Here is a 21,477-nt window from a genome sequence, read left to right as displayed (position 1 = left end):
TCTGTGAGAAACTCCTGATGAAGTCATTTATATAGCCTTTAATTAGGAAACTAATGTAAGGTCACTGATATCAAGGGATCTGAAGCACACAGGTGGACTTAGACCAGTTCCTCACTGGAGCCCCAAAAGTAAGCACCTAGACCTCTTGGAGCAAGTTCAGAGGAGGCCACGGAACTGCTCCAGGGCTGGAGCCCTTCTGGAGCCAGGCTGGCAGAGCTGGGGGTGCTCACCTGGAGAGGAGAAGGCTCCAGGGAGAGCTCAGAGCCCCTGCCAGGGCCTGAAGGGGCTCCAGGAGAGCTGGAGAGGGACTGGGGACAAGGGATGGAGGGACAGCACACAGAGAATGGCTCCCACTGCCAGAGATCAGGGTTAGATGGGATATTGGGAAGGAATTCCTGGCTGTGAGGGTGGGCAGGCCCTGGCACAGGTGCCCAGAGCAGCTGTGGCTGCCCCTGGATCCCTGGCAGTGTCCCAGGCCAGGCTGGATGGGGCTTGGAGCACCCTGGGACAGTGGAAGGTGTCCCTGCCATGGCAGGGGGTGGAATGAGATGGGCTGTGAGGTCCATTCCCACCCAAGTCATTCTGGGATTCTGTGAACTACCATTTTTTGTAACTGTGTTTGAGTAGTGCTTTTGGCATCTGAAAAGGCTTTTTAAAAATGTGATTATGAAAAACACCCCCAGGTGAAGTCACCTCCCAGCCAGGCTTCTTACACTAAAACATGCCCAGCCCTTGATTCCAGCCCAGCCCGTTGTGTACCAAGGTGCACCTTCTTGTTCTCACCTGGTGGCATCTCCATGTTCAGCTCAGGCAAACTGGAGCAAGTTTCAGAGGACAAATCCCTGTTCTGTTCCATGGGGCTGTGCCTTCAGGGCAGCCCTGGGCACGGGGAGGGGGGTGAGGACACCCCATTGGGACTCAGCGCCCTGCTGCCCCTGGGATGGCACAAGAGCTTTGGGCTGAAGGCACCGCTCCCCGTGGCGTGGCCATACCCCCAGCCAGACCCTGGTTTCCTGGGGTTTGGGCAACACGTGCCCCCTGTAGCCACGAGGGCCACGTCCAGTTCCTCCTGGCCCATGCCATGTGCCCGCACACCGCCAGCAGCTCTGCACTGGCCATGCACCACCACACATCACCCTGCACGCCCACCTACTCAGCCTCAGAGGCAGTGCAACAGTCCCTCTTCCTGCATCTCCCTTTATGCCCTGGTACATCAGGGAGTGCCTAAAACTCCACAGAAATATTGCACAAAGTGAGGCAAAGCCACTCGCCCTGTTCCAGCGAGCAATGGGTCTTCAATCGCCCCCTGAAAGACAAGGCTGTGTCTGTGGGGTGAAACACGGGAGGTGACATCCCCAGGGAACACTGCACAGCCAGGGCTGGAGCAGCCTGGAAGGGCAGGAGGCTGCGGGGAGCTCCAGCCGAGGGACACCGGGGCACGGCTGAGCCGCGGCCACCAGGCGCTGCCTGCAGCCAGCCCGGGAGTCCTCGGAGCGGCCATGAGCCGCCCTGCTGCATCCATCAGGAGGAAGGAAGGAGGAAGGGAGTCCAGTTATAAAAAGAAAAGGAGAAATCATAAATTAAAACAGAAATTAAAAGCTCTGGTGAACATTTTTCCTGGGACAAGCAAGAGTGGGGAAAGCATTAAGTGCTGCACCTTTTCTTCCCCTGATGACTCAGGAAAAAAGTCTTTTCTACAAATAATTCAAGTAAAAAATCTCCAGAAAGCATAAACAACAAAACCCAATTTCTTTAAATTAGCCAAGCTCCTAGAACATGGTGGCTGTTCGTGCTGCAGGAGGCTGTGGCTCCAAAAGAGGGGAGACTGGGAGTGTGGGGGGAAAGGGCAGAAGAACCAACCCCTTCTTCATCCTTTGTAGTCTATCTGGAATTTAGTCCACTGTAAATTTTATTTCAAAGACAAAAAACCTTATGCCAAGCTCACCTTGGCTAAATATCACAAACTGATTTCTAACAAAGATCTGATCCACTTTCACTTGCAAAACACTGGTTTATATGCACCACTTCCAAAGAAAGGAGAGATTTTTAGGTCAAATGATTAAGGAGAAAAGGGATTTAAACCAACAATTTTTTTTTAAGTTCTAATTGTTTGCTTATTGACACCAATTTACATGGAGCCACTTAGTGAATAAAGGTTTTCACAGTACATGGCACTTCTTTATGTCAGTTTTTAGCCATCATGTCACAGCCTGGCTTGAAAAGAAGAAATGCTGAAAACTCGTAGGCCAGAAATGAACAGCCTATTAAGATCTGAAAAGCTGTCATCCCCGCTGAAAAGACTTGCGTCAGCCACTGAGGATATATTTTAAACCGCCTGTCCGCAAGAAAACTTTAATAATGCAGCCTTGCTCTAATGTCTTGTGAGAGGAGAGGCAATTTTACTTCTTCTATTAACCCAACGTGATTACAATGGCTTATTTCATGGAATATTAAGTTCAAATTCTGCTCCCTAGGAGGACAATAAAAAAAAAGAGTGTGCTTATGACATTGCCCGAAATAGCCACAAGGACCGCAACTCCTTGGTGCTTTTAATGCATCCAAGCCATAATCCACCTTAATTTGCTAATGGATAAGTAAATTAGCAACAAAATAATAAACCACAAAAAGGTATCGACACAGGAGCAAAATGCTTTCCTCTCAAAAATATTAAAATAACAAACTAATGTTTTCCTAAGGATTGTCGTGGCCTTTCAGTCCTCTCCCTCCCCCTCTGGCCATCCCCCTCCAGCCAGCTCAGAGACAAACAGACTCCTTGTGTCGGAGGGGCTTTGGCCATGAGGCGATCAGGAGGGAAGGGGTTTGTGCCCAGACCACAGCTGGGGTGGCTTTGTGCAAAGGGAGCCATTAACAGCCTGCACCAACAGCCCTGCACCAACACCAGCAAACGGGGTCCCCAAGAGCTGGGTGCTCAGCTGGGGGCACGGTGCTGCTGCCATCCACTACCTCCAGCTGGCCAGACCATGGACACCCCCGTGCCGTGGGGCACCCCGGTGCCACCCAGCAGCACCCCTGGGCCATGGGGCAGCCCTGCACCACAGGGCCTGCAGATGTCAGAGCATTGTGCCAGAGGAGCCAGCGCCCATTGCCACCTCCAGGAGGCTGCTCTGAAAGTGCTGGGTTTAAACACCATTTGCAGGCTGCCCCCTTCTTAAACACCTGTTTAGGCCTGATCCTGACCATAAAAACCAGCATTGGAAAGGTGAATTAAAGCTGCAAATGCCATTGCCACTGTCAGTGATGCCAGTCCTGGGGGTGCCGCGACTGAGGCCAGCACAGCCCTGGCTGTGGCTCTGCCAGCCCTGGCACTGACTTGCAGTCCCATAGCTCAGAAGCTCTGCACTTGGCACTGGGGCTTGTTCCATGGGAGAAGAGGAGAAACAGCCCAAAACCCCAGCCACATTTTGGTTTCAAACTGATGTTGGATACAGAAAAGGCCTCCCCATTTCCCCTTTCTGACATGGCCTTCCTACACCTTTTTTCCTTTTTTATTTTTCCAATGTGGGAAAAAAAAGGAAATAAATTTTTCATTTAAAAAAATAATGTATGCAAATATCCAGTGAAATTATAAGTAGCCACCATTAATTTCTTTTCCCTAGTTCCACAATTCCAAAGCAAAAAGGGAAAAACTTAAATAAATACATTTAAATCTCCTGCTGTGTAATAGTAAAGAGACTCCATAAAACCAGAACAATATTTATTTTTCCTTTTCGGAGCAGCTCCCTGGTTTATTAGGCCCGTGCTCCCAGCGATCTGATAAGCAGGAGCGAGGCTAAATGGCAAATGGCAAACATCCCAAATCCCAACCTGATGTATTTCCACAGCCCTGACCTTCAGATAAAAATCACACAGAAATCTGCAAACCCACCAAATATGCAGCACCACACGCTTGTGTTCAGACACAACAGTCGGGCAAAGAAAAGGAACAGGGAGTAGGGTGTTGCTATTTCCAGCCCTGAGCCTTCCCCTCCCTTCAAATCTCAGGATCCTGCTCAGATCCGTGAGTTCAAGGGGACGTGGACACACCCCACCAAACCCAAGGGTTCCTCACGGCCACCAAGGGCTCGGAATGGCCTGGCTGTGACTGTCAGGGAAACACCAGAGAGAACAAATAATCCCACTCCCACATTCTGTGCATATTTAGGAAAATACTTCAAACAGAAAAAAAAATTTTGCAGTGTGAAATTAGCTACAATTATGACAACTGCAAGAAAAAAATTATACGGGCAAAATTTGGGGCTGCTGGAAGAATTCTTTGATGTCTGGATTTCAATTTAACCCCGACTGAGTTCTGAGAATCAAATGAACAAAGTCTATCACACACCCCAAGTCTGCTTGTCGGTGCAAGGCATCATTCCCATTCCATTCTTCCCAGCCACGCGTATTTCCAAGCCCCTTGCCGACACCTCCTCCCTCCGCACTGCAGACGGCCACTTGCCCGACACATTTGAGCCACAGCCCAACGGTGTATTTCTTTATCCATGAAAGCACAGGCATTAGTATCAATAAATATGGATAACAGTATTTTCTCCCTGTCCCTGCACGGGCCGGGGCTCGGGCTGGGGCTGTATGGGGAGCACAGAGAAATAGATCATATTTCATGTAAATATTTTTAGGCAAAAGGCTGTCACAAGCACTGTGCCTGTACCTTTACATCACAGCCGGGGAGAGCAGGAGTTTATTAAATAGGACTATAGGTGAATAATAAGGCCCTGATAAATGCCCATGAATATTTGGCGTAGCAGAGCAGGGAGGTGCTGCTGTCGCTCGCTCCGGGAACGTCACCTCTATTTTATACCGGGGCGTCAGCGCGGAGCCTCCGCGAGCCACACCGATCCCAGGCTGAATAAATAACATAATCCCCACCATTGGGGTGCTTTGCATATATAAAAATCATTTTTTCTTCAGGTACTGAACCACTCTATCCTCTAAACCCAAACCAAGCTGCTGGATTTTTGAAGCAGTTGTAAAACATTAATAATATATCTGGGTTGTTTAAAGAATATTTCCAAATAACATGAAATATTTAGTCCATTCCCCCCCTCACCCTACCCTCAGTGCTACCACCACCGTAAAAAGATAAGATTTATCATGAAATGTTTGAGGGGTAATCAGCCATTTTTGGCCAATATATTTTAATATTTATATACCTGACATAGCTGAATATAAATGATACATCATGATTTTCTATAGTGCATGGAATTTATACAATTAACGGAGGGATCCAATGGCTTTAGGGCACACAAGGTGCAAACAGTGTTACAGTCAGTTGCTGATTATTGTTATAAATCTCACAAACCATAAAGACATTAAAGTGCATTTTGTTTACCCCATTTGTTTTCAAATATTATGTGCAACAATATTATTTATCATTAAAAGAGTTACACTTTCCCAGTGCATTTATTTCATGAGATACATTTATAGAACTATTTAAAAAATACAGCTGGCAAAATGCATGGCTGAAACAGGCAGGAAAATGGGATAATTTTCAATTTTTTTTTCCCAAAGACGATGGTTTTTCATTCTAAAATCGAGAAGACATGTAAGCACTACCTATATCTGAAATGTCTAATTCGAAAAGACGCTTAGACCAAGAGCTGTGCGCGGTTTGGGTGGACCCTCCCGCCCAGCCCCGCAGCCGTGCGCTGCCGGAGCTCCGCCGTCCCTCCCGGAGCTGCCGCCGCCGCTGCTCCCCCGCGGACCTGCGGGGCCAGCGCCTCGCACCCCGAGCTGCAGCACCCGAACCACGGGGCTGGGGCAGCTCAATCTACGACTTCCCAGAGGAAAACACTGACAAACACGCAGCCCTGGATTTTCCTAGGGGAGTCAGTACTTTTCCTGGGAAGAGCTACCTCCCTGCTCCGTGTAGATGCAGCAGAACTGAGCGAATATACTCACAAATACAAATTCCCCCAAATGTTCCCAAGTGGGTATAATGTCCCGGGATTGTTTCAATTATTCCCCTTTGGGCTGGCCGGGTTTGAAGCGCCGGAGCCCCCGAATGTGAAACGTGAGCCGGGAGCGGGGCAGAGCCCCGGCAGCGCCGGGGTGTCCCCGGCAGCACAGGGACCCGAGCGCTGCAGCTGCTCATCAAATCAGGTTTATGTTCCTGAAATGAGTTCCTGCTGCTGAGCCTGAATTCACAGACAGTCGGGGGAAAAAAGAGATGGATACAGCCCCAAACAAGCCCCCTGGAAGCACGTCCAGGGGACGGCTCTTTGTGCCCCAGTGGAGGCAGCTGGGGGGATTTGTTTTATACCTACGGAAACACGACGTGCCAGCTCCATGTGTGCGTCTTGTATAGAAAATCCCCCAAAAATACATGTTGGAAAGGCATTGCTGGCATTTTATTTGCTTTGCCAGAAGTAAATGAGTCCTTTCCCTTTCTTTTGCCTTCCTGCAGCACTGGCGAGGAGGTTTCTCAGCGATATTTTGCCATCCAGGAGGTGCAGCATCATTTACTGAACACAAACCCATTTTTTCTTAAATTTATATTATTTCAGCTAAACCAATTGGAGAAATAAAAAAAGTCAAATTTTACCATTTGCTGCCCTTTTTCCAGCACAAACAAAACCCCAGCCCAGGGAGTTACCCAGAGTTTGCCTTTCTCTTTAGGCCTGCTCAAAGGTTGCTTTCTAATATACATAAAATACAGAAACAGGGAGGAAATGTGGGAATGTACCGAACTGGCTGTTGACTTCAGGCACGGGAAGTGTTTTGTTGAGAATTCGCAGGTGCTAAAACCTCATCAATGAGTGGGAAATGGTGCTAAATACGAGCTCTGCGAACTTTATTTTTAATGATGACTTTAAAACCCGGGGATCAGCGAGGTGAATGTAAAAACTGTTAATCTTAAATTTCTACAAACCCGAGTGTCAGGGCAAGCATGTCTGGTGCATCAAGCATAACAAGATGAAAACGAGGAGGTGTGGGTGAGGAGGGGGTCCGAGACACTTGCTTTTCTTGAATCCCTCTGAATACATTTCACAATTCATCAGTTTTTGTCTTCCCTGCCACGAGTGAGGACAATCAGACCAGACACCCATTAGATTTTTCATGCATTTTTTTTTTTTCTTGTTCATGACATGTTGGCAGGGAGGATGGCAATTCTGAAATCTTACCAAATGAGAAAAATGTCAGAAACTGAACTGACAGCTGGTGGTTACTATGGTGATAGGTGATATTGAAAAAAAAAAATAAAATAAGACTCAGTTAATTCAAAAGGAATCAAGTTCAGTATTTTTAAGCCCGTTGATAGAGATGAAAACTTAATCCCAATACTGGGGTGTTTTCCTGTTTTAGCTAAGAGCCAAAGAAACCATTTGCTTGATTAGATAATTAACTAGATACAGCTAAATATCCAATGAAAATTATAGTGAAACCAAAAATTATAATAAAAATAATAACATGGTTTTAAAAAAGGAAACAGCCGTATTAGAAAAAAAATAAGCAGACTGGGGGAAATCTTCTGTGTGTGTGAGCAATCCAGAATTGTCCTCTCCATAATCACAATTACTGACACGGGTCTGGTTTTCTGCCATCGGTTTGAGGGAGAAAGAGTAGTTTCGCTCAATGACAAAGACAAATCAGCTGGAAGGGAGGGAAAGCTGCTGACTGATGGCTTCAATCGAGGGAAGGCTGCGCAGGCAACTTCGGCAGGAACCTGGATATCTCCATATTTGTGTTTATGTATTTTATGGGCTTTTTAAAAATTCCCAAGGGAGCTATTTCTGGGGCCCGAATAACGCGAGATCTGGTGTTCTCCTGGCATTTCCATCGAGGAAGTGAAATACTAAAATACCATGAGAACATCAGATCTCCTGTTATTTCGGCTGCATTAATGGTTCCCTCAGGTATTAACAAAGCCCCTGAAAAACAAACACAAATATTTGAGGCAGAAACAGAAGTGCTGGAATATCCACTGCCTCCCCCAGCAACCCAGTGCATCCCCACAAAAACCGCCTCATTTTTGTGATCTCACACTTTGAGGAACAAATTGTACAACCATACACATATAAAATTAATATTATATAGAAATTATTTGGCCACCACCTCTTTGTGGCAGGAATTGAGTTTGTTCCCCAACAGCCCAGAGGAGGATGATCTCCATATAAATGCAGGTGGGGTTTAGGGACGTTGTTATAGAAAACAACGTTTGAATGCAAAAGTCTCCAAACAATTTGAATTGTGCCTGTGCTCCCTGGGCAGGGATGGCAGAGATGAAGTGGGATGGGGATGGGGAGGGAGGTATGGGAGGGAGGGATGGGATGGGATGGGAGGGATGGGATGGGATGGGAGGGAGGGATGGGATGGGAGGGGATGGGATGGGAGGGAGGGATGGATGGATGGAGGGATGGGATGGGATGGATGGGAGGGAGGGGAGGGGATGGGATGGGATGGATGGGATGGGAGGGATGGGATGGGAGTGGGATGGGATGGGATGGGATGGGATGGGAGGGATGGGAGGGATGGGATGCGTGAGGTGGGAGCCCAAGGGCCCGAGGCGGCACCGCTATGCGGCCCCGCGGTCAGACCCTCGGGAAAGGCTCCGGGCGCTCCCGCCTCCGCGCCGCCCAGGCCCGGGAGGCGCGGGGGGCCGGAAAGAGGCGGCGGCGGCGCTGGGCGGGCGGCCGCCCCCTGCCGGGCACGGCTGGAACGGAGGGAATGCCCGACAGCGGGGAATCGCACGGCCTGGACGTGATCCAGACCTTGAGGGCTTTTCCAACCGAAAACAATTCCGATTTGGGGAAAATGCGGGAAGGAAAACCATCCATCATATTCAAGATGGGGACGCCAGCTTCTCCAGCTCCCGGACCCAGCGGAGGGCACCCTGTCCATGGCTCTGTGCAGCCAGGCGGCTCAAGGACACAGACAAGAGTTATGAGTCATCAGGACAGGACACCACTGCCACATCCATGGTCCTTGGCACCTCACCTCCCACACCTGCCGCTGCCCACTCCTGAAGGATCTCATCCTGAGGCCAGGGCAGGGGAGAGCAGGAGGCAGGGCAGGCAGGAGAGGGGGGGCACACAAGGGCTCCAGGCGGGCTCAGGTGCTGGAGGTGGGAGGGGATGGGATGGGATGGATGGGAGGGATGGGAGGGATGGGAGGATGGGATGGGATGGGATGGGATGGGATGGGAGGGTGGGATGGGAGGGATGGGATGGATGGGATGGGATGGATGGGATGGGATGGGAGGGATGGGATGCGGAGGGGATGGGAGGGATGGTGATGGGAGGGATGGATGGGATGGGATGGGATGGGATGGGATGGGATGGGATGGGATGGGATGGGATGGGATGGGATGGGATGGGATGGGATGGGATGGGATGGGATGGGATGGGATGGGGGTGGGTTCCCTGGGCTGGAGCTGGGCTCTCTGGGCTGCTCCATCCCTGGGCAGTGCTGAGGGTCCCGTGTTCGTGGCAGGCAGACACAGCTCATGCGGCAGCGGGAGGCTCTGCAGGCAGGGGAGGTGATGATCAAGGCCAGGATGATCAGAAGTGGCTCTGCTGCCCTTATCCCACACGGTTCCGTGCATTATCCCAGAGGGAGAACGTGGCCCTGTCGTACCCAGCGCAGCCTGCACTCGGTGATGATGTCCCTAGTGCAGCAAACCTGCTTTCTGCTCAAAAACACAGGACAATATCCAGAAAAACAGTGGCCTATAAACAGAAATTGCTTCTGGAACAGTTTAAGACCAAATCCATGACACCAAATTTCACTGCTCCTTACAGGAACGGAGACAGTGCCTGCTTGTCTGAATTCCAAGCATGGGAACAGAAAATTTGGGAATCTTCCCCGTTTGACTGCATGTATTGCTGCAGTGAACTGCTCTGGGGACAGCAGCAAAACAAGTTCCTCAATACTCACAAGAAAAAAACCCTCTTGTCTAAACAACACGATTATATTAAAAGTAAAAAAATACAAATTTAAATAAATACAATTGCAAAAAAGGCTCTGGGTGATAAGGGAATGATGAGGTAAATAAAGCATAACCAAAAGACTCAGCAAAACTCATTTCAAGACAAAAACCAGTATAAATAGCTGGCTTGGACTGTTTAAAATATTGTTATAAATTTTAAACCTTCATTATATATGAAAAGTAGACACAGTTTAAAATCAAAGCCTATAGAAACAGTGTAAAACTGCTTCAATGTATATATAATATGTATGACTTAGAATATTTTAAATTCAGTGAAATGTTGAATTTCACAGGGTTTAAAAGAAGTTTGTCTTCCAGCCACCACACCAGAAAATCTGTAAAATGACCATATGCAAATACCACAGATCCTGAATCTATTTTTATATGTGTTTCTACAAAAATCAAGTTTCTTTTTTTAAAAATGCAGTTTACAGTGTCCTTTTACTAGGCACGGAGGTGGGGATTGCAGACAGCTGATGTTAACTAATAATACAGACAACTAAGAATAACACACTTCATTCTTGACCCCTTTTGCCTTTTAAAAATGTTGATAGAGAATTAAATTGTGATGAAATTTTCACTGGTTTATGGGATGATTGTTTCTTTCTGATATTTTCACGCAAAAGCCAGACGGTGCCTTTTTGCTGCAGCACAGAACACGGCTGGGGCTGTGGAGAGCAGGAGCGGGGCAATCTGTGATTCCGTGTCCGTGCGCACAGGCCCCCAGGATGTCCTGCGCTCCCTGCACTTCCCCTCCGAGCCCCCTTAAAAACAGGGCTGGTTTTCAGCCGGGTTACAGCACACACATCCCCTGACGGCGAGGCGGCCCTGCCTGGGCTGTCCGCGGGTGCCTCTGACAAACAAGGGCTGCCCGGCTCAGCCCTGCGACGGCCGGGCTGCGGAGCAGGGAGCGCTCCGGGAGCTGCTGGCTGTCACACGGACCTGGAAACTCTGCGACTTCCAGCCTTCGCCGGCTGAGCCGGGCTGCTCCTGCACACCGGGGACTGCCATGGGCACAAAGGGGCTTTTCCCATGTTTTGTTTTTCCGGAGAAAAGCAGCTGTAGGCGATCCCCAGCGCTGTGCCGCTCCGCAGCAGCATTTCAGAGCCCGGCCGGCTCCCAGCCCCGCTCAGGGCTCGGGGGTCCCGCGGCGGGGACACTGCTGGGCCGGAGCCCGGCCGGGTTTGGTCACACCGGTAGCCCACGCAAGGCCCAGCCCGGGTGCGCTCGGTGCCCTTTGGCCCCCAGCCCCTGCAAAGGGGTGCGGGACACGGAAAACACAGCGCTGCTGTCACTGTCCCCAAGCCCTGGAGAAGTGCTTCAAACAAAAGCACCTGAAACACCCAACTGTAAAAGTTCTACAGAAACACGATCGCTGGACTTTACATTTAGGAAGAATTAAGCTTTTAAAGAATTTTTTCCACTGAAAAAAAGCCTTTAATGGGAGTTATCCAGGTGGCCCCTGGATTTATTGTTGGATTTCTCTTTGACTGCTCTGGGGTTCCCAAGGGGACTATTACGTCAACAATTTCTAAGGCAACATTTTATTCCAGGTGAAATTCCTTAGAAGATGAGAGCTTTGGCTTGAAGATTCTGGGATCCCATTTAAAGTCACTCACACTGACTACAGAAGAATTTTTAAAATAAATTACTGCATTGCCTCCTGCTTTCAGATACATCTATCATCTATCTATATATATATATATTTATAAACATTCTTTATAGAACAATTTCAAATGTAATTCTTCTGAAGCTATTAAAACTCCCTATTTCATTGCATTCATAAAAAGTTGTCTGGAATACAGTAAAAACTGACCACTTAATTCAAGGTGTATTCTATATTAACACACTTTCCCATTCTGAAAAATTAGTGATAGGCGCTGTTCTGTGCATGGAACTCCCATCAGAGTCAGTCAAGAGCCTTTATTTATAAAGTCATGGGGCTTCTGAAGTCTTTAATGACTATTTTTGGTCAAACTTGAAAGAAAGAGACAAGACACGAAGATCTCCCAGTTTCCAGCGTCTGTGACCAGCAGGAAAAGCTGAGTAGGACCTTCGATCCAGACTAAACAAATTTCAGCATCAAATGATAAATGAATCGAGGAACTTGCACTCTCAGGTCCTAAATTATATTAAGTCACCGTTTTATGAAGCCAGAAAAAGGTCATCACACGATACTTATGAACTATGGTAAATAACTAAAATTTATGCAGTAGGATGATTTTAATCGTTGGTATCCTTAAAACCTTAGAAATAGATACAAACTGTAACAAATCTGAAAAGTTAAAGGGAAACTATAATTGTTCCTTTTAAGACCTATTATGTATAATATCCATTGGCCATATTTGTTCCACAGGTCAGGTATAAAAATAAATTTACTGTATTTCTTGCATTTGATTAACAGAAAGAGCTTAATGATACGTGTCCACTTTCCTGTCTCTGTGCTAGTGTCTTTCGGGGCTTTCTTGCCTAAACTGAAAACCATCTGTCATAAATACAATAATGGCTTTTAAATCCACTCCACCTAGTCCTCCTGCTCCCCAAAAAGGGGCACATCAAGCATGGCCTGCTCCTGAAATATTCCTTGCAAGTTGCTAAGCGGATATAAAAGAAGGCAGACCTAAAATAATCTGCAAATAACTGTAACATAAGCCCTGAAAAATGCTTTTGGAGCCAGCGCGAGGAGGGAGAGACGGCGTCCGCTGAGCCGAGGCCAACGCAGGGTCCGGGCAACCCGGGCAGGGGGACAGTGTTTGTCACTGGAATACTTTGTAATTGTGAAAGATTATTACAGCTCTTATTTAAATCAGGTTTCCTTTTGAATATTTTCATCTAATTGGACAAGTGTTGAGCTTGCCGGGCTGTCACAGCTGTTACAGGACATGAACCACACTTACAGTAACAGCTTTCGTTCCACATTTTTGTGGAGCAGTTTCCATAGCCACTTGCATATTGAAAATAAAGTCTGATGTTTAGCTTGCTTTCTCCAAGTGCATCTGGTACTCAAATTCCCTGAAAAACAAGCTGAAAACTCTGATTGAAGCCCAAGCAGGCAGGGTGTGACACCTTGGTAACTTTTATAAAGTTATTTTCAGCCTTCCTTTCCCCTAAACTTCACAGAAGATGGGATGAGAGAGCCGGGAAGCTGGCATTTATCTTAACTGCTATTCCTGAATTTAACATTAGGGCAAACTTTTCCATTCACAACAATATCCAAGATAACCAGATACTCTGCATGTGAGGATGTGCCGAGGAATTGCCTGTGCCTCGATGAAATGTTTCCCATGTTCGGAGCAGATAAAAAGAGAAGAGCTCAGGAACTGGAGGGACACAAGGTCCAGGGACCAGGTGGCCCTGAGGCCCCCGGTCCCACACTGGGAGCGAGGCTTCCAGGCACCCCCGAGCCCCAGGCAGGCAGGGCACGAGCCTGTTGGGAAGTTTATTCTTGGGAAACGAGTCACTTTCTAATTAGAAGAATAAACAGGATGTTATAATGTGGGATTACAAAGTGCAGCCAGTCCAAGCACTCTCTGGCAGCGAGGCCGGGGCTGTGCCCGGTGCCTGCCGTCCCCGCTGGGCCCTGTCACTGGCCAGGCTTTGTCCCACCGAGCCTCCCGTGTCCCCGCGGCCCCTCACCTCCTAACCCCCTTCCCAATTAGCAGATTGAAAATTAGCAAAATACAGCCCCTGCTTTGCACTTGAAATTTTAATAAGAAACAGAGACATCTCTCTCTTTCTTCTGCTGTTCCTCCCTCTCCTCCAAGAACAGAAGGCTGCTGGTGAAAGGAATGAAAATCTGGAAAGAATTTGGGGTGGACTGGCCAACCCCCTTTCATTTCCTTCAGATGTTTACAATCTAGCACCTTTCTGAAGACAAAGATGGGAAAAAAGCTATTTTTCCTTTTGACTGAAGGGTGAGACAGGGGGGTATTAAAAACTGATCAATGTAATTTTTTTCACAGAAGTATTTGCACATCTGTGAAATAATGTAATTTATGAAAAAAATCTTTTTATATGACATCCATGATTATAGCCTGATCTGGAGAATTATTCAAATATAAAATTAAATACTCAAAAACTCGCTGCGCTGTGGATGACTGAGCTTTTACCAGCTGTGCATCACACTTCTCTAATTCTATTAAAAGTATAGAAGTGAGGCTTCCCAAGGATGTCTGAATCCCTTGTAAAAGGAATGTTACATTTCTAAATGCTTTATGATCAGTTGCTTTTTGTTTTTTCTTGATTATCATCCCAGTTGTTGGATGTTTTATCTGACTGTACCAAAAAAAAGAAGAGAGGAGGAATGCATACCCGTGGAGAGTGCTCTATAAATTATATTGTATTTTATTATCGCAGGGCTTAAGGAAAAATTGGCTCTTAAGAAAGGTTAAAAACCTTTAAAGTGAATTCTTCTGTTTGGTTAAAAGTACTTTTGATTTAATACGATCCATCTGCAATCTGGGCCTGGCCTCCTCCCCCTTGGGGAATGGGACAATGCCCACGGGACCAGGACAGGGCAGCAATTTCTGCCCGAACAGGATGAGTTTGGGTAGCCCCATGCCAGCTTTCCTCCCAGCAGGGGACCAGCTCACTGTCTCCTCAGGCAGCAATTCCCAGATTTTTAAACAATTAATCCAGGGGAAAAGGAGCGGGCACGGCTGTTCCTGGGGGTAGTTTCACAGCCCAGCGTCGCTCCGCAGGAACAGCCTTCCAAAGGGAAAGCTCAGTCCTATTTTCCAAGCTTAAATGGAAGCTTTGGTACAGATCCTGCACTGCTTGGACATTATCCACAGGTTACAGATGGAATCACCACGAATTCGCTGTGCCTCCCCATGCCACAAGCCAACATTAAACTCGAAGGGAAAATACAATTCCCCAAACCAACAGAAACACCGTGGTACAAACCAGCCACTGAAGGAGCCCCAAAACAGGCCACATTAGTAAAAGCCAGTTGGAGTTTAGCAAAGAGAGAGACAAAATAAGGGCTAAGCCATTGTTTCTGCTGCCGAAGACAGACGGACTTTAATAACACTTAACAGAATGATGCACATTAACGATCTCAGAAAGCACTTCTTATGCCTCATCCATCATGCGGAGGAGAAAATGAAGCCTTCGACAGCATTAGGAATTATTCTAGATCTTGTCAGTAATTCGCAGCTTCTCGGTAGTATCGTAACACAAATTTGTGTGGATGAGACACTGACCATTAATCTAAGGGGCTTTTTTTCCCTCACTGCAGCGTGTGGAGAATGTATCAATTGTTTCATGGAGAAATTTCACAGCTGAAACCTTACTAAATAAAACAGGGGTGAGGAAAGAGATATAGACAGAAACATAAACAACTGCAACGTGGAGACAAATCATTATCTTTAAAACAAAACCTACCATAAAATCACCATATGTGTGTTTTGTGAATGGGCAGTGAGCAGCCTCCTGCTCTGAAAATCCTCAGAATATGCTGATTATAAAGTTATGTTCGTACATACAAGCACACTTAGATTTCATTTTCTGGGAGGCTTTTTTCCCTTTTTTTTTATTCTGGAGTATAGGCAAAAAATCCTGATTTCTCCTCCCAAGAGAGCCTTGTATTTTTTGGAAATAGTAGCAAAACAAATTTCAAGACAAAATGCCACGCAACTAAATAAACAACAGCTTTTGGCAACCTCTTCCCTAAGTCGCAAGCTGCTGTTCGTCGTGTGATAGCTGTTGCCACTGGAATCTCTACTACAAAGGAAAAGGTCCATAAATATTTGTACAGCAAACTCCACAGAAAAAAAAGCCTCCCCGAGTGAGCTCAGAATTCATTTCTATACGTGCGATGTAAAGATGAAAGCTAATGAGTTCTGTGGAGTTTATGACAAATTAAAAGTGTGGGGCTCCCCGCCCCAGCCGCGTGTTTACACGGATTTGATCCGCTGCTCCCCAACAAAACACTTGTCAGACAGAATGAGGCGAATTCGCCTCCGGATGTGGAGGAGCTAGATTGTCTCAGGGACAAAAAAAACAGATAGGATTTGATCAAATACTAATCAGGCAGCAATAATGTGGTATCCTAAAACACACCCTATTTTATCTCCAATGAAATAGTGACATCTATCCAAAAAGTCCTCAAAGAAACTTGGGTTTAGGTAATATATTGTGATTGCAGCAGATAGGCAGGATTAAAATCAGGCTTGATCTTCAAAGAGAATAAGAATGTATAGTTCTGTTTACTGCACACACATTTGTATATAAAAGATATGACAAATATTTCGAGTTCTTTAGAAACATGTATTTCTGTATTTTGAATTTTCACAGACCCAGTGCTGAGAATGGGATTTGACAGTCCCAGGTAAGAGAGGCAAATTAGAGATTAGACTCATTAGAAATTATAAACACTCATATAGTCTGTTAAACCCCCTGACAAAACCTGGAAATTAGAAATCCAATAACACAGCATCAATAGGGTCTTTAACGGCTGGACAGATGTTTAAACTGCGCGATGCTCATGTGAGGAGTGAGATGGAACAGTCGGAATCAAGGTTTGCATTAAATAACACAGCATTGATGTCGGATCAAATCATTCCTGTGAACTGGTTTGATCCTTTTTTTTGCCATTAATTTCCATTCTCCGATTATAGTCTAAATTTGTTATTAATTTTGCATAGTATTAAACATTTTTCTTATTTGTAAATATGCAGATGAGGGAGGCAGCTCTGGAAGGCACTGCACAGAGCAGGACTGTGTCCAAGGGGCCACTAACCCCTGAGGCTGCCCTCCACATAAAACCACTTCAAAAATAAAATATTATCTGCAAGCTTTAATTTTTTTGCCTAAATAATTAAATCACAGAGGGAAATACTGTGAAAACAATTATCTCACTAAACACAACTCAATAAATCCCAAGGAATGGGCACTGGGATAGCAAAAGCAAAATTGTTTGCGTTCCTTATGTTGGGTCTGACCTGGAAAGGATAACAAAAGAATCTGGCATGAATATGTATTTTTATAGGGAGTGCTGCTGGTAAACAGACCGAATAAAAGCGAGGGGATTATTTGAAAATAGTTTCTCCCAAACTCTCAATATGTTTAATCTGATGATATGAAAAACCATCCATAAAGCAGAAACACGTTCAGCTCCTACAAAATTCTGTACAGAGAAGTGAAAAGGGTTTCAGCAGAAGAAAACAAACAGCAGCAAAGCTGCGGCATCTCCCCACGCCCGCCTGCTCTCCAGCGCCGAGATAAAGACCCAATCTGCTCATCAAACACCTCCGGGCTCGGCCATCTAATAGGAACAAATTGGCAATGACTGCCCAAGCAAGTAACACAGGCCCACTGATTTGTAGATTGATACTGATGCCTAATGATCCCCTTGGGCAGATCAATAGCAACAATCCTCATCCCTGCCTTTCTTCTTTATTGGCACGGCGGAGCGAGCGCGGGGAATCGTGTGTGCGCACACGGCTGCAGGTGCCGGCCGAGGGCCGGGCACCCCAAAGGGCCCCTGAGCCAACGCTGCCCTGCCGTGTCCTCGGGGCTCGGCCTGCCCGCGCTGCCCCTTGGCAGCCACGCTGCCCCCGGGCACGGTGTCCTTGGCACTAGGCTGTGCCAGGTGTACCCCAGAGCACGGTGCAGCCAGGACCGGCCTGCGCCACAGCGAGGGAAAGCACTGAGACTGGGATAATGAGAGAAAACCCAACACTGACCAGCTGGGCTGTCTGAGAGCCGAAGGCCAGCCTGGCACTTGGGTGGCAGAGCCATGTGGGACACTGGGCACGCTTTCGAGAGCTGGGCATGCAGGCAGGTGGTTTGTCCTGCTGGAACTGGGTTACGCTTCTCTCCTGCTCCATGTCTCACTTCTTCCCTCTTCTCCCCTCAGCTGACTCCTTGTCTCTTAGTGCACTGCACTATGATCAATCAGGCACTATCAGCACAGGGGTTTTATTCAGTTACCCTGGAGTCACTTCCATCTGCTGCTTCCAGCCCCACGTCTCAAAAGAATTAGGGATTTTCTATTTATTTATCAATCTAGTGAATACAGTTATCCCATTAGTAGACCCTTTTAAGTCCCTGGTAGAACCTAAGAAAAACTAATGGAGTTGATTTGCATTTGGTTTTTTCTCCCAGTGAATTAATGCCAGTGATGTTCTGCAGAACCACACATGGTCACTGCCATCTCGGGGTGCTGGCAGACATCCCCAGCAGCACTCCACTCCCCTGAAAATCTGTGCATGGAATAACCAGGTAGAAACCTAAGACGTGATCAGGCATACCCAAATCACCAGGTCAGCAAACAGAGGGGGAAGGAAAAATGCACCACAAAGTTTGTGCCTCCTGCACATGAAATATTAATTTTGCATTAAGGTGTGTGTCGTCACCGCAGTGCCCCCCAGCCCGGGTGCACAGCCGGGGGTGCCACCCGTGGCCCCGCCAGGCGTGGGGAGCGCAGGCACCAATTTTAAATCCTATTCAGACTCGAGATCTGCTTTGTTCAGCAATCACCTGGCTACTCTTATTCTTCGTGGCTCTTTTATTAAAACGTGGATAAAGCAAAAGGCAAAGGATGAAATTAAATTCCATTGACTGTAAATTTCTAAATCACCCCTCCAATAAAGGATTTGCCTTTAATAACAAAAACGCCTTTCCCATCTTTTTGCCGATCTCGGCGTATACTCGCAATAAAACAGGGCTGCGTGAAAACCTTTGTAAATCGACCCTTTCAGTGCATAAATTAATCATTTTCCAAATCCTGTGTTTTCTTTCCTTAAGTTCCCGGGCGCGGGGGTCATGCCTGCTCCCAGCCTTGACCATCGCAAAATTCAAATTCCCACTAATGATGAGTGTAATCATCGCAATCACCATCACCATCATCATCGCCAGGAAAGCCGGATCCTGTTGGCCCCTGACATCAATCAGCGACGCGGGGGGAGCCAGCGCCCCCCCCCCCCCCCCCGCGCCCCCCGGCAGCGATCGCGTCCGTTCCCCGCGTGTCGGAGTCACCCCCGCTCCCATCCCGGCCTCGCACCTCCGCCGTTCCCAGGGCGGGACGGGACGAGTGAGACGGGACAGGAGGGACGGGGCCGGTGCCCCCCATGTCCCCATGTCCCCCCCGAGCCCCGGGTGGGAAAAGAGCGAGCGAGGGAGGGGAGCGAGGGGAGGGGGAGCAGCCGCACGTGTGACGCGCCCGGCCGCTCATTTGCATATTCACATCAGCGCCGCGCCCACTTAAGCAGCGCGAGGCGAAGGTGTCTCCTCCACCCACCACCCACCCACCACCCACCTCCCACCCACCTCCCACCTCCCACCTCCACCTTCCCTCCCGCTCCCCACCAGCCGCGCTCCCGGCCCAAAAGCGAGGGCGCGGGGGGCCGGCAGGAGGGTGGGCGCAGGCTGCCTTACCTCCGCTCCCGCGCTACCAGGGATTCCCCGTGGTTCCGCCAGGAATTTTGGAGAGCCATCCTTCAAGGGTTTTTAGTTCTGTCTTTCTCTCTCTTCCTCCTCCTCCTCTTCCCGTGTTGTGACTGGGTTTATAAAAAAAATAAAAAAAGACAACTCCATGTAAGCTCGCAGCCAGGGCACGGCGAAGTCTGGGGCTCCGGGGGGAGGGAGCAGCGGAGGGAGGGTCACAGCTCCATGCCTTACAAAAGGCAACCCAAAGCCTGGATATTTTTTTAATACCGTACACAAAACGCCGCCGCACATATACACGTAACACAGGCCCCAGACCTGGCGCTAATTAGGTTTTTGCCAAAAACTGTCGAGGTTCAGCCTATGACACGAATAAACGCAGCGGGGCTGGGACTTATGAGCCCTCACCTGCCCCGAGCGCCGCAGCGCTCAGCCCTCACCTGCCCGAGCCTCCCGGAGCGGGCGCCCAGGAGGGCGAGCGTTTATGGGGCGCGTCGAGAGCTCCCACGACGGCGGGGACCCAGGTCAGCCGTAACCACGCGGCACCGACCTGGACTATTTCAACCCGAGCGCTGTTCCAGGGGTATTTTTGCACAAATTAATTTTACTATTTCATAGCTCCACTCACAGTGGGGAAAAGAAAAAAAAATTCATAATCAGGGTTGTGTATCCCCTTGCAAACGTCACAGAAGCAGCATCGCGTGTGCCGGGATGGGTCTCCAGGAGCACAGGCCTATTGTTCTAAGGACACGGCTTTTGTGAGCGGGGCAGCACAGCCAGGCTGGAGCAGGAGGAGGAGGAGGAAGAGGGGAGGGAAGCTCTTGCACGAGCACACCGTGCACCGCAGCACTGTTTCACACCCTCGCATTAGATATTTGCTGAAAATACACGGTGCACACGCGTGGCACTTTTTTCCAAACATGTCATTACCGGGAATGATTAAGGGCTTCGTTGCTTCCCAGCGCAAGGTCTCGGCTTGGATTGCTGACTGATGACTGAATTCCCCCATACACCTGGCAACATTATTTTAGCGTGAGGATGGGGGAAAAAATGCACTTTCTTGACTGTTTTTTCATATGCGGAATATTTAGGAAAGAGTCAAATTTAAATTTGCAATTGGCAAAAGCATATATGCTCCTAAGCTGAAGCATTGCAAGTCATGTTTCACCCCGGAGTACATTTTTATGGAGAAGTTACACGGCCCTGAAATAGGCGTTGTGTGTCAGAAAGGCTGGGATGCTCCAGCCCGGGCGGGGCGTCCATGCCCCAACTCCGTGCGCGAGGGGAGCTGGGGGCCGAGGCAGACAATGGGAGCTGGAGGCGAGCAAGGAGGTAAAAGGAGGACTGCCCGTGCCCCCCCCGGCCAGGAAAGCAGGTCACTCCTTATCAACTGGGCAAGGAAACGCCAAAACAAAGCGTAGGGCTGGATTTTGACGAGCCAGACATGTTTTCTTACAAAAAATACTTTCCCTGCCTTTGTTTCTCCTCTTCTCCTTCAAAGTGAGGGGAAGGGCAGGCTGCTATGTCCAAGGGAAATAAAGATGATTTTTAAGAATCTGTCCACCAAGCATGAGTTACTTGTTCTCCCCCCTCCAAAAAGAAAAAAGAAAAAAAAAATCCTCAACAAGACTCAAAGGATTCCTGAAATAAAGAAGAAAGAAAAACATCCAAAACATTAGACACAGAAACATTATATTTCAATATTATCATATGAATTAAATGTAATCCTTGAAGCGACTCGTCCCAGGGGTCACATATTAGGCCATTTTTTTCTTTTTTTTTTTATTTAATAGAGGTCACCCAGGCTGAAAAGCAGAACCCAAATGAAAAGCATCTTCAATGTGGTTATAACATGAGCTGGACGAGGTCAGGCAGTGTCTTGTATGGCCTCATAAAAAATACATAACCAGACAGCCTAATAGTATTTCTTTGCATTCATTTTTGGATGGGAGCTGGCGGGTGGGGGAGGGGGCCGGGAGAGGGCCACAACCGCCTGTGCATTTCCATAATGGGCAGCTTCTCCTACGTTCCAGTTAGGGAAAAAATGAACATTCCTTTTAACACATCCCTGGGTTAGCTCACTTTAAAGAACCATCCTACAGACAATTGCTGTGGCCCCGAGAAAGTGAGAGAGGAGTGAGGCA

General features: G+C 47.8%; 1 long non-coding RNA gene across 1 annotated transcript in view; it reads right to left on the bottom strand.

The window, feature by feature from the left end:
• Positions 1-19,427, bottom strand: part of LOC127060056 (uncharacterized) — a 193,130-nt gene extending 173,703 nt beyond the window's left edge. Inside the window, exon 1 of the long non-coding RNA XR_007778595.1 lies at positions 19,325-19,427. This is a non-coding gene — a long non-coding RNA (uncharacterized LOC127060056). The remainder of the gene's footprint in view (positions 1-19,324) is intronic.
• Positions 19,428-21,477: the final 2,050 nt, after the last annotated feature.

The sequence above is a fragment of the Serinus canaria genome, chromosome 11, assembly GCF_022539315.1.
Source record: "Serinus canaria isolate serCan28SL12 chromosome 11, serCan2020, whole genome shotgun sequence".
NCBI lineage: Eukaryota > Metazoa > Chordata > Aves > Passeriformes > Fringillidae > Serinus > Serinus canaria.
This window is presented reverse-complemented; position numbering and strand designations above follow the sequence as displayed.